The sequence below is a fragment of the Brachycentrus maculatus genome, unplaced genomic scaffold, assembly GCF_059751285.1.
Source record: "Brachycentrus maculatus isolate JH-2025_06_01 unplaced genomic scaffold, ASM5975128v1 h1tg000213l, whole genome shotgun sequence".
NCBI lineage: Eukaryota > Metazoa > Arthropoda > Insecta > Trichoptera > Brachycentridae > Brachycentrus > Brachycentrus maculatus.
Window position 1 is genome coordinate 524,452 of NW_028280964.1, and position 14,738 is coordinate 539,189.

Consider the following 14,738-nt stretch of genomic DNA (forward strand, 5'->3'; position numbering starts at 1 on the left):
GATATTAATCTCTTTTTTTGTATATACGCCTGCGAATATTTTATAACACTCGTGGGCCTTCACGTTTCATACAAGACGGTGATTCTCAAAATTGACTACGATCTGTAAATATGTTTTCGTGATCTCAAAACATCAGTTGGATGCGTTAATATATTGTAAGTGTATATGGTAGTTACAACATTTTGAGTGTGTCCTAATACTTGTTCACAAAATCTGGATTATCTCCAATTACAGGAGTTATTTTCATATTATTTTTTTGACATCTCATCAAAGTGAAGAAGAATATGGAAGTCTGGGCATTTGCGGGGCTGACGACCGTCATAGGCTGGTTTAAGTGATCACTTTACACACGTGTAACATTCACCAATTCTACCCATTATTGAAAACCATACTACTCAAATTCTTGGAAGTTCAATATATATGAACCAATTTAGAAACCTTGTTCTTGATTCACTAGAATTTCACTAGAGATATCTATTGGTGAGATGTAAAGAAGCTCTTTACTAAGCAGAAACTCTTATATTAGTATGTGAGGTCCGAATCCTGGATTACAATCACACACATGAGAAACGCCAGAAAATATCATTTTCATTTTTATTGTTTAAGCTTATAATTAGACCAGATAATTAATTCTGAAAATTTACTACGTTCTGTAAATAAATATTGATAATACGTTTTCGTGATCTCAAAACGCCAGTTGAATATATTGTAAGTGTATATGGTAGTCTTTTGAAAATTACGGTATTCTCTAACTTCCGGTATTATCCACAATGACGCGTCTTGTGGATAATAATAACTTCACTTGTACAATGCAGTCATGCACAAAAGTCATGCAGTGAAGGGTTAACAAGACGTTTTGATTTTTTTTTCATTTGATCGGATTTTTCACTCATTATATCCGAAGTCCTTTAAATAGATTTCCATCATATCGAGGTTTTGCTGTACTTACTTATTTTCCTCTTGGGGTACCTGTACATGCTGTCGAATTGCCTAACTTTACCCTCCACACTTTTTATTACGTTTCGCACACATTGATGATTGATATTCCGCAGTGAGCGTATTTTCCGAGAAATACGTTACTCGCGTTTTCTTGTAGCAATAAATTTGGCGAATCCTGTAATATTTTGTTCTATTAATATTACATACTAATATGAACAGCCCTTGAGACGATATTTCGTAAAATGGCGTTATAAAAATAAGCCCAATCTTTTTTATTATTTGCTGTACCCGGCCACGTGTTGGTGTGGCTCAGTCTAGTTGATTGGAAAAGAAAGAAAGCACACTTTGCTCACTTAAAAGAACATGCTTGTAAGACAATGAAAATATTTAAAATCTTTTAAACAACAATGCAATCGAAAAATTGAAAATGTAAGTGTAAGCTGTCAAGAAGCACGCTGTATGCGAAGCAATGTTTAGTATTACATGTGTTGTTGTCACGTTCAACGGATGGCGCTGCCACTTTAAAGGAGGTGTATTTAAACAACCTCATTTTACCTGTCGCAGATAAAAACGACTCGCAGGTATCTAAAAATGTGTTCTGAGTTCTTTCGGGCATACGAAACGAATGTGTGAAGAAATAACAGTAAAATAAATTTATGAGGCTAATGTAGTTATAAATAGGAGCAGAAGAGGTCCTAGGCAAACTTGGCGTGATCAAGTATTTCAAATACTTGGGCGTGGTCAGGTTTGTTTGCAACGACAGATCGGTGTGGCGTTCTATTCTCTCTGCCTACCCCTGTGGGGATGCGGCGTGATGTTTATTTAGTTTGTAAATTAGTTATAATGTTTTTATTCTAATTTTTATATGTATCTCGAATTTTGATATACCAGATTATTAAAAAAAACTTACTAACTAACCATCACGCCGCTTCCCCGCAGGGGTAGGCAGAGAGAATAGAACGCCACACCACTTTGTCCTCGCAAACATTCTTCGCCTCTTCCACGTTCATGCATCTCCTCATACATACTCGCCGATTGTTTCGACTCCTAACCTGACCACTTTCAAGTATTTGGCACACTTGATCGTGCCAAGTTTTTCTCGGTCTTCCTCTGCTCCTTTTTCCAACTACATTCGCCTCATAAATTTGTTTTACCGTCCTTTCCTCACTCATTCGTTTTACATGTCCGAACCATCTCATCACACCTTTCTAAATTTTATCGACAATGCTTGTCTCAGCTTTGCATTCCTTGCTTATTTTTTTTGCAGATTATTTACACCGTCTTATATTTAAGATTTAAAAATAAATTGTTACGATGTTTTCATTTATATTCCAAACCATTTTACGACTCTCGTGTGAAAAGCCTGATAGTTTTATTCTCCTCCATTCTCTTGTGCGCTTCACGCTAAGGGGGTCGGTAAAATACATACAACTTACAAATTCTTATCCCGGTCCATTCGCCAGAACACGTACGGAAATTACGTTAAAACTTTATTTTATACATATGTATTTTTACACCGCTGTTTACAATGCGAGAAGATTTTGCTTCCCTTTTCCGGGAATTTTCTCTGTATCTTATTTTTGAGGAAACGAAGTGCTTTAATGCGGGTAAGGAAAGGCGTCTCATGGAATACTCATCCGTTTCACATTACGTTACTCCGCGAGTTTGTCGAAATGTTAAATAAATATAAGTGATTTTTTAGTCTAATATGTATTCACTATTACCCCGTATTGGTACCTGAAGCGCAGGGCTTTTTTATAGATGGGAAGTGCATTTATTATTTACCTTGCTTATTATGTACGAGGTTTATAAATCATTAAGTGGATTTTTGTTTCTTCTAACTAAATAGTGTAATGGTCAGCACGCTCGGCTACCGTACTGGAGGTAAATATAAGTGATTTTTTCACTCTAATATTTAATCAATATTACCCTGGACTGGGACCTGAAGCGGGGGGCTGATCACCTTTCCTTCATGTGGTCATGATCAAGATAACATATGTGTTATGTGTTATGTATACGTTTATATGATGCAGTGCCCTATGCACCATTGGGTGCAGATGAGGGTTTGAAGAAGAACTAAATAGGTAGATAATAAGGGAGAATCCAGTGTGGGCCAAATAGGAACTTGTCAGCATTTGCTCATTGCTGGGAGGAAACCACGTTGCACTCCTCAGGAGAAGGCGGACTGTTGACTGTCATCAATAGGTCTTTCGTTCCACTAGAAGAGGATTCGGCATTTTGTGTCCTAGCTTGGTTTGTGTTACCAATGGCGTTCACTATTTTTATCATGTATGATAAAAATAGTGAAGGACACCTGAAGCGCAGGGTTGATCACCGTTCTTTCATCAAGATAACACTGCGTTTATATGATGCAGTGCCCTATGCATCATCGGGTGCAGATAAGGGTTTGAAGAAGATGAAAAATAATATATGTGGAGAAACCACTCGCAATAATAAATTCAGCAATCATCCGGCTGCACTGAGAGCCGGACGTCACTTCACGCCCAATTTAGTTTAGAAAATATATTAATTTTTTTAAAGAATATACTTATTTTTAATTTTTTTTTAAACTTGAACAAGGAGTTTGACACATTCTTAAAGTGTTGTGATGTACGTAACAACTCGCCTAGTGTCGTGAAAGTATCCTTTGATAGTGCCTCGGGATGTGTCTCTGGGAGAGATCTTAAATCTGATGCAGTGCTTTATGCACCATTGGGTGCTGATAAGGGTGTGAAGAAGAAGAAAATAGCTCTTATATGGAGAAACTCAGATTGTGAACAAGGTCTAAGACATGCAAAAAAAAAGGTTTTGAAGTACTTAACAGGTCGCATAGTGTCGTTATAGCATCCTTTGAGAGTGCCTCGGGATGTGGCTCTGGGAGCATGTACGAGATATTAAATCTGATGCAGTGCTCTATGCACCATTGGGTGTGGATACGGGGTTGAAGATTAAGAAAAATAACTCTTATTATATAATACACCACATATGTACTCAATACTCCACATACGTGGAGAAACCCAGATTTGTGAGCAAGGACTTAGACACGCCCAAAAATGTTGTGAAGTACGTAACAGCTCGCCTAGTATCGTAATAGCGTCCTATGAAAGTGCTTAGGGATGTGGCTCTGGGAGCATGTACGAGATATTCAATCTGATTCAGTGCCCTATGCACCGTTGGTTGTGGATAAGGGGTTGAAGATTAAGAAAAATAACTCTTATTGTATAATACACCACATATGAACTCAATACTCCACATATGTGGAGAAACCCAGATTTGTGAGCAAGGACTTAGACACGCCCAAAAATGTTGTGAAGTACGTAACAGATCGACTAGTGTTGTTATAGCGTCCTCTAAAAGTGCCTCGGGATGTGGCTCTGAGAGCATGTAAGAGATATTAAATCTGATAGTATTAATTTGTTTATCAATAGGAAAGCTATAGGAGATTGCGTATTCCGATAAGGCCGGCCTCCCGACGTGACTCGTTAAAGATTCCCCTACATAACCATTACCTAGATCAGGGTTGGAGGAGAGGATGAGGATTACATGTAATTGCTAAACAGAACAATTTATTGGTTACAACATTTTGAGTGTGTCCAAATACCTGTTCACAAAATCTGGATTATCTCAAAATCTCATTATCCCCGTAAATGCCCAGACTTCCATATTCTTCTTCATCTTTGATGAGATGTCAAAAAATAATGTATTGGTTGTTTGGTTTCAATATCTATGGCTTATATTTTATATAAAGCACTGTGCATACGTTAATATAAGTTGATTTTGGAATTATACAGTTTGTATGAAAAATATAAAAAAAATAGTTAGATTGCACAATGATAACTTTCAATGCAGACCCTTATCCGCACCTCAATGGTGCATAGGGCACTGCATTATATATACACGGTGTTATCTTGATCGTTAACACGAAGGAGAGGTGATCAGCCCTCCGAATCAGGTATCAGTCCAGGGTAATGTTGAATAAATATTAGAGTGAAAAAACACTTTTATTTATTTGACCCCGTCTAGGAATCGAACCCGGGACCTCCAGAACGGTAGCCCAGCGTGCTGACCATTACACTACGGAGGCGGACTGATAAAAGCCAATTAAATTAATTACCTCGTTATCAATACTTACCACCTATGTATAAACAGTAGTTTAATTTCATATTTTGGTGATTCAGGTACCAATCCAGGGGAATTATTAATATTCTTTGCTGATAATTTGTTGCAGATTTTATATGAATTACAGATTTTATGAAAAAGCAAACATTGTTTTAACCATTTTTATTTTAGGTACTTTTTGTTCTTAAAAACAAAGCTTGAGTCTTATTTTAAAAAGTGTAATGTTAAATTAATAATTAATAAATCTATATTTATTTTAAACCCGCTAAAAATTGAACCCAGGACCTCCGTCATGGTTCCCAAGTGCGCTAACGCTACTATGGAGGCGGAGCATATGTGGTATATATGTATATACACACACAACATTTTTGGATATGTACAAATCCTTGTTCAGAAATCTGGGTTTCTCCACTTATTTACAACAGGATTTTTTTTTCATTTTGACATCTTAACACAGATCGGCTGTCCAAATTTAAAACACAGTAAGGGACATTTTTTGTAGTACGTTTTTTTTTGCATTTTTGGAAGTAGAATCTTCTTAGTCCAAAAATGCAAAAAAACGTACTACAAAAAAATGTCCCTTACTGTGTTTTGAGTTTGGACAGCCGAGATGAAGAAGAATATGGAAGTGTGGAAGAACTTCTGAGATGTGTACATACAGATTTTCTTTGAAGCGTTACATGCTTGTATTACAAATGCTTATCTCAGTATGGGCGTGTGACCAAACTGCGATTAGTCTCGGTTTGAACAAGCCTTATAGGATATCTCGTGTGACTTTTTTTTAATTTCCCGCGCTTCCTCCCCGTAATGGCATGCGTCTGAGACAACTGACCTGGCGCATGTTAATGCCCGCCACGAGACTGGAATAGCAGAACGCGCCGTGTGCGAATAATGCTGTTCTCGACTCATGCGCCTGTGCACACTTGCGCACACGCACGCACATACTCACACACACAGCGACGTGCATCTACAGCAGTGATCGGCAACCTACTACCTGCGGGTAATTGAATTACCCACTATGACATTTTGAATTACCCACCAAGAAAATGTTGATTTTTTTCAATGATTTATTTAGCAAATATCGATTTCTGTGCTCGACTCAAGTCAACCACATATCTGACAAATATCAGAAAACCTTTTAAGAATATCCAAAACCAAGGTAGCCACTAATAAAAAAATTATACGTGTTTGTTTTATTAAATAAATTTGTATTTACACATACTTGTACATGTATATATAAAATATTTTTATTTTATGAAAATAATATTTTTCTTGGAAAATTTTCAATTAAAATACTTATCGAATGAAATTTTCAAATTTTAATTTTTTTACCCAGTCGCTCTAATGGTTGCCGACCACTGATTCACAATATGCACGTTGTATATAGCATTTCCCTTTTCTTTTTGTTCTTGAAAGGATACTTTATTACTGCATCGTTAGCGTAATCGCGATTTGCATGAAATTAAGGTCATAAGGTGTGCTGCTCGTATACTAAACAGTAGCAGGACACAAATGCCGAACCCTCTTCTAGTGGGTCAGTCCAGCTTCTGAGATTTTTTAATTTGCTTTATAACAAACATTATACGGTTGAATGAACATACATTGAACATGATACGGAATGCATCAAAATCGTTTCACAATAGATAAGATATAGATGGTGGTATTTACAAATTAAAACTTTAATTAAAAATAGATAGATGCTACCACAAAGTAACGAAACAATTAATGAAATTCTTCTGAGGAGTTTGACGTAGTTTCTTCCCTGCAATGAGCAAATAATAATGATAATAAATTTTGGATAATTTATATAGCGCCATTTTCGTATACTATCTCAAGGGCGCTTTACTGTGATTGTAATGGGGAAAAGGAGATAGTGGAAATGGTTTAGTAAACAAATTGGTTTTTTTCTCTAATGATCATCTCACTCTCACTATTTCTAACTACTTGCGAAATGCTGAGATGTTTCCGATTGTCCTCACTAGATTATCCCTCCTGTTCCCAACACAGATTAAAGTTAGCTAGAGATACAAAAATCTTGTACGTAATTAGCAAGGTAAATAATAAATGCAACTCCAATCTTAAAGAATTAAGAAAAAATTGTAGCAAATACGTAGCAGTGATGATAATAATGTAACATTTCATTTGGAGGATTCTATACTTTGCAGATACATAGTAACTGAAAATGCCGGCAACGCATTTTTCTTCTAAAATTGCAGTACATACCATAAAATAGGTTCGCTTCAAATTTTGACTATAAAATTCTCTCGCGACAGACTTGTTAATAATAATAATAATAATAATAAATCCCTTATTGCACCCCAATGGTGCATAGGGCACTGCTTCATATAAACGCAGTGTTATCTCGATCGATTACACATGAAGGAAAGGTGATCAGCCCTCCACTTCAGGTACCAGTCCAGTGTAATATTTAATAAATATTAGAGTGAAAAAATCACTTAAATTTATTAAACCCCCTTGGGAATCGAACCCGGGACCTCCAGAACGGTAGGCGAGCATGCTGACCATTACACTACGGAGGCGGACTTGTTAAACTGCATACAATTAATCATTTTAGATTGTCTTAAAAAAACTCTTACGAAAACAGTTAGTTTCTGAAGCTGTTTCTTTATAGATGAATCAATTTCAGCAACAAAATCTGTCAAACATTCTCAATCTTCTACTTCATTAAGCATTATTAAGCCGAATTATTTTACACAGTAGACGCCTGAAAACATAAAATATTTACATTTTGAGTGTGTCCAAATACTTGTTCACAAAATCTGAATTATCTCCAATTATAGGAGTTATTTTCATATTATTTTTGACATCTCATCAAAGATGTAGAAGAAAAATAGAAAAATATATATAGAACTTCCAATAATTTGAATAGTGTGGTTGTCAATAATGGGTAGAATTGCTGAACGTTACACGTATGTAGAGTGATCACTTAAACCAGCCTATGACGGTCGTCAGCCCCGTAAATGCCCAGACTTCCATATTCTTCTTCATCTTTGATGAGATGTCAAAAATAACATAATTTATTTTTAATAAACTTACCACTTATAACTCCTAAGTAAACAAATCTTGTTGACTTAGGAGTTATTTATATTGACATCTCAGCATAGATGAAGAAGAATATGGATGTATGGATTTTTATAGGGTTTACTATACCGGGTTTTTTTTATACCGACAGACTTTTTGTTACGTTTTTATTGAAGCATCGTTACCACAATATAAAACGGACATTATTCGCTCGCCTTTGATATTTTGATGGGCAATGCGCTGTGTACGTACTATAATCGTGATTAGATTCCGACGTTTATTTGAACTTTGCAAAAATGTTAGTAGCTTGTTTATATGCCATATCACGCGTGATTTGATTTAAGACTGCCACAAGGCGTCTCATGCGGAAGGATGTTCTAGAAATAATACACAAGGATCCATTGGTACCGACCGCGACCGTCTAACAGACGCTGCGTGTGTGTGTGTATTATAGGGATTTTATTTTCTCATTCCCTTTCATCTTGAAAGTATTCTCCTTATATGATCAATATGTTTGTACTCTGTACACGTTTTCTATTCCCTTCGGTCTCAGAAATTTCATTTCAGTTTTTTGGGCGGATACATTTATCTTTGCGGGAATCTATTTTATGAAATTTGAGTTTTATACTGACATTTCTTGGTAGAACTGCATTTTATGTAATTAAAAAAAAACAACTTTATATTTTTTCCGCATTTCTTTTATTCGACTAGTAACCGGGTTTCGTCGTTACCGACTTCACCCGACTTATGTTGCTATTTTTATTTTAAGTTGTTATTTTGTAATATAAATTCGATATTATATATATATTTTAAATTCTTGTTTGAAAACAATATTCAAATTGGTAGTGTTTTTCAATAGTCACGTTGCATTTTTGCATACATCCAAATATAGGGTCTCTACTCAATAAAAGCTTTCTCTATCCAACATAGATGGCTCTTATCATCTTATCATTAATCTCATGACACAGAGTACTCATCTCGTGTACTCTGTGTCATGAGATTAATGATATATGTTGGAGATAAAAAAAAATAGTAGTGCGGTTGTTTATCATGGGTAGAATGGTGAATGTTGCACGTATGTAAAGTGATCACTTAACCAGACTATGACAGGTCATTAACCTTGTAAATACCCAGATTTCCATAAAAGTAAGTTAGAAATAAGGCCACTCACTTAGCGACGCTATAACATAGGACCACAACCCTTACTTTTAGTATTGTATCATTCGACATTTTCTGTAATTTTCGATCAATTCGTATAGCAGTAGATCAATTCATTAATCTTCCCTATTTTTGTGGGTTCAGGTTTGTTGAAGATGAATAGTAAAAATGTCGGGTTGTGGTCCCGTGGTTAGTGTCACGGACTCTTGAGTCAGAGTTTTTCGGTTCGAACGCACTCTACCACAACTTGATACCTATTTCTTATAATAAGCCGCTTTGGCTCACAGAAATTGTATGAAGTTGAAGTATTTTTATAAATGATAAAAACGTAAATATTTCTCTTTAAAATTAAAATAACAAAAAAAAATACCAATTCCTTGATTTTTTCAGGAGGTCTAGGTGAGTGACTGCTTTAAGAGAGACTATTCTAAAATGACGCTTGCCAGATTACGTTGGGTATTCACACGGTTGCGGGATATTGTTCTCACCACTATGTTAGCTACATACCCACATTCCTCGCACCTATGCACCACAAGGGGAAGATATGTTTTTTTTAACCATTTTAGAAAGCAAGGTGGCAGTAACTCCTAATTTCGCACACAGCCACCAGACGCATTATTTCATCTATTCTGCCGGACACGTAGCGCGGCATTCCATATTCAAATCATACCGCAGCATGTTTCAAGATGTGCTCGTGCTTATATTATGTGACTGAGATTTCTGCATAATGGTTCCTGCGGCTATTATTGCCGGTTCATTTCCCGCCATTAATTTTTATTTACATGCACGTTCTCATTTTGGACGCGCAATTGAAAATTTGCAGAAGAAAAAAAATCGTGATAATTTTGAACTGAAACTTCTTAGGCGGTCATTCGATATTTGGACGGGAATTGAGAGCGAAATTTGAAGGACGCGTTACGTTTACTAGGCACATTTCGTTACATGAGAGAGAATGAATGATATAGCTTAGAGTCAAGGGGTAGTCACCGCTATACATTCCGACGCCGGAATGCAAATGATTTTGACAGTAGCAGAAAACAAAATTATTGAATTTATTAATTATATATTTACTTCTGGGTGAACTAAATTGTCAGAAAAAATGTGATTTTGGTGCTACTCGTATAACAATTATAAATAAACTTTTTCCAATTTTTTTCGTTCACTTGGAAGAAAATTTAATACTCAAGTAAAAAAACGTTAGTTCAATAAAATAAGTCGTCTAGAAAAATCGTGAAAATAAAAACTGGTGAAAAGGCGTTTCAAGGTTTTCAATAACAAGGCGACCGCATGTAACATCATTTAAAATAGCCCCAGAATACTCGACACATATTTGTAACGGTTAATGAAAAGACGATAAAAACATGGGTTACTGTTAGAACACCTTCTAAAATTAACCCGTGTTTTGAAATGCAAAAAAATATTAAATTTTTAGTAAATAAAAACTTTTTTTTTCACGTTTTGCGTACGAATAAACAGAAACCTGTTTTTGTCCGTTTTGTCCTGGCTGTGGCTGATTTTCGACCCCCCTGGGAATCGGACCCGGGACCTCCAGCACGGTAGCTATACGCGCTCACCATAACACTTTTTTTATTTTATGTTTAAATAAACATATAATATTATGTGGCTTGCTTACTTGGCAATCTTACGTCCGTCTCCGGGTTCGAGTCCAGGCGCCAACACCTGGCTCATTCGACTCGTGACTAGGGTTCTGAACAGGGACATGCTTTGCAGATAGCATTAGTATTACGGATACCATTCTATAGCTGAAATTCGACGCTAGCATAACTTATGTAATGTAATTTCCTTTCGCGCATAATGTTATTTATTCAGATATTCATATATATATATATATATATATATATATATATATATATATATATATATATATATATATATATATATATATATATATATATATATATATATATATATATATATATATATATATATATATATATATATATATATATATATATATATATATATATATATATATATATATATATATATATATATATATATATATATATATATATATATATATATATATATATATATATATATATATATATATATATATATATATATATATATATATATATATATATATATATATATATATATATATATATATATATATATATATATATATATATATATATATATATATATATGTATATTTATATATATATATATATATATATATGTATATATATATGTATATATATATATATATATATATATATATATATATATATATATATATATATATATATATATATATATATATATATATATATATATATATATATATATATATATATATATATATATATATATATATATATATATATATATATGTATATATATACATATATATATATATATATATATATATATATATATATATATATATATATATATATATATATATATATATATATATATATATGTATATATATATATGTGTATATATATATATATATATATATATATATATATATATATATTGGGTTGATGCAAAAGTTTTGACCGTTTTTTACATATATTTTTTTTTAAATTTTTTTTTCTTGTGTATTAGTTATTTAATAAATTATATAATTTCCATCAGTTCTTATAACCTTCTCCCATCTTTCTATCAACTTATTAATACCAGTAGTATAAAATTCCGTGGATTTTAATGCGAAAAATGAAGTAAGGGATGTTTTTACCTGCCCTATTGAATATTTTTTTTCATCGTTTAAATTTTTTTGCAGTGATCGGAATAAATAAATATCAGAAAGAGCAAGATCTGGAGAATACAGTGGATGCTTGATAAAATCCCAATTTAACTCATTTAGCTTGTGTTGGGTCATCATAGCCACATGTGGTCGCGCGTTGTCGTGATGAAACACTGCCCCTTTTCTGTTTACCAATTCTGGTCTATCCTTTTGAAGGACCATGTTCAATTTGGATAATTGCTGACAATATCGTTCTGCTGTACTTGTCTTATCGTGTTCCAAGAGTTCAAAATACACAATACCCTTATTATTCCACCAAACACAAAGTATAACTTTTTTATGGGTTTCGGCCTTCGAAGTTGTTAATGGGGCTTGTCCAGGTATAGTCCAATGTCTTTTTCTTGTCACGTTGTTGTACACGACCCATTTTTCATCTCCCGTCACCAAACGATGCAAAAAAGGTTCATGTTTTTGTCTCGCACTCAAAGCAACGCGCGTTAAAACACGATCCAATAAATTGGCAGCCGACAATTGATGAGGTATCCAAACGTCGTACCGCGAAACCATTTCCATACGCTTCAAATGTCTTAATGCGATTGTTTGGTTAACTCCCATCATTGACATAATCTCCCTGATGGTTAGACGTGGATTGGTGTCAATTATGACTTTTAATTCGTCGTCATCAGACTTCAATGGCCGCCCGGTACGTGGTTTATCAATGAGTGAAAAATCTCCAGATCGGAATTTTGCAAACTATCTTCGTACCTGTCGAACTTTGATGACATCTGTTCCATACACTTCACAAATGTTTTTGGTTGCCACACTCGCTGTACTGTCTTTACGGAACTCATAAAGTAAACAATGACGTAAATGCACTTTATCGAACGACAGTTTGAAAAAATACAAGGGGTTATTACTGTACTCTGGCCAGGCCAAAACTGAATAGAAAGTAGAGGGAAAGCATCCTTTATACAATGGAATCATAAAAAAAGAAGATACTATTCATGATTTTTGAAAAAAAAAAAAATTACGTGGGGTCATAAAAAACGGTCATTACTTTTGCATCAACCCAATATATATATATATATATATATATATATATATATATATATATATATATATATATATATTGTTGTCACATGTCGCTCACTCCTTTCAAGAACGTCATAAATCAAAAAACTTGATTTATCAGGAGAACGTTTTTAAAGTTTAAAAATATAATACAATGTTTTAAAAATAAATATCAAGCCACTTATTAAACTTTTTACTGTACAACAGATCTTTTTAGGTAAAACCTGAAGGTTTGTTCTCCATTTGAAAAATATTTAGTATATTTCAAAAAATAATTAAACAGTACCCTTTCTTCAAAATGCAAAAACAACACTTTCTGCCCTGTAGCGGGTAAATATTAAGTTAAAAATATGCTGCTTTTGCTGGGATATAGTACATTTTCTGGGCACTCCGAAAACATGCACACCTGAAAATTGACGATTTTTGATTTATGACGTTCTTGAAAGGAGTGAGCGATGTGTCAGTGCTCCTCATATAAAGATATATCATAGGTGATGTGGTGTAGGTGCAAACTTCGTTTACTCAAGTGTAATATTTATTCAGTATGTTATGAGTCACATGACCTTACGATTCATATATTTAGATTTTTTACGACATCCTGCCGAGGTGCATTGTTTGTGCATCATTTAGCTTAAGCACGGACATAAATCAAGTGTAATTATCACGTCTTATTTTTGTCAATGTGTTATTTCGTTACGTTTTCTTAAATATTACTTTAGAAAATATCCCAAATAGTCTCAAAAACTAATATTACATTTATCATCCTAAAATCAATGCTGTTTTTTTAAGAAAATATATTTTTCAAAGCTTAGGTAAACAAACCTTTTTGTAAATCTCAAATATATTCTCTTTCACTTTCTACAATATCTTCCATCTATTGGGTAGACTTAAATGCCTTTTTTCCGAAATTTACTGGTATTTGATTAAAAATTCTCCACTACTGATTTGACCTCGTCTGTGGAATGGACATCTCAACATAGATGAAGAAGAACATGGGAGTCTGGGTATTTACATAGGGCTTACAGTGTTACACACGTGCAACATTCGCCATTTTACTCATGATTGACAACCACACTACTCAATTTTTTGGAACTCCTAGATATATAATCAATCTCATGACACAGTTCATATGAGTTGACAACAGTCATCTATGTTGGATTGAGAAACTATCAAATAACTTTTCAGAAACGTCTGAGACATTACTATCTATCATTAGAATCATAATTGTCCATCAAACCGTATTCTTTAGTTTTTCCCTACCCTCTGATTGCAAACAGCCATATAAGGTATCAAACGTTTTGACCAATATCACTAGTCTGGTTTTGCTTGGTTGGAAGATATTGTTTTTTTTTTGCAATAAGCCCGCCAATGTACTAATTTCTTTTCTGTACATGAAATTCAAAACAATAATTTAATTAATAAATAAGTTTTTTTTACGTACCATATGTAAGGTCTGATCAATAATATATTTATATCTGATCAAACACATATAATTGATCAAACGTGGTTAACACTTTATTTACTATCGAATTTTTGAAAGGCTTAGGTACGTTTAAAACCAAGCAAATTTGTAATAATACCAAAAAATACAAGCAATTAACAAATACATTAATAATTTCTGTACAGATCGTTTGATAATTATGATTTTTATTATATTAACTACCAAAATCGACTAGTCGGCTTTTGGTT

General features: G+C 33.7%; 1 protein-coding gene across 6 annotated transcripts in view; it reads left to right on the forward strand.

Moving 5' to 3' along the window:
- LOC148307001 (uncharacterized) overlaps nt 1–14,738 on the forward strand; it is a 229,328-nt gene that overhangs the window by 160,044 nt on the left and 54,546 nt on the right. The window lies entirely within an intron of this gene.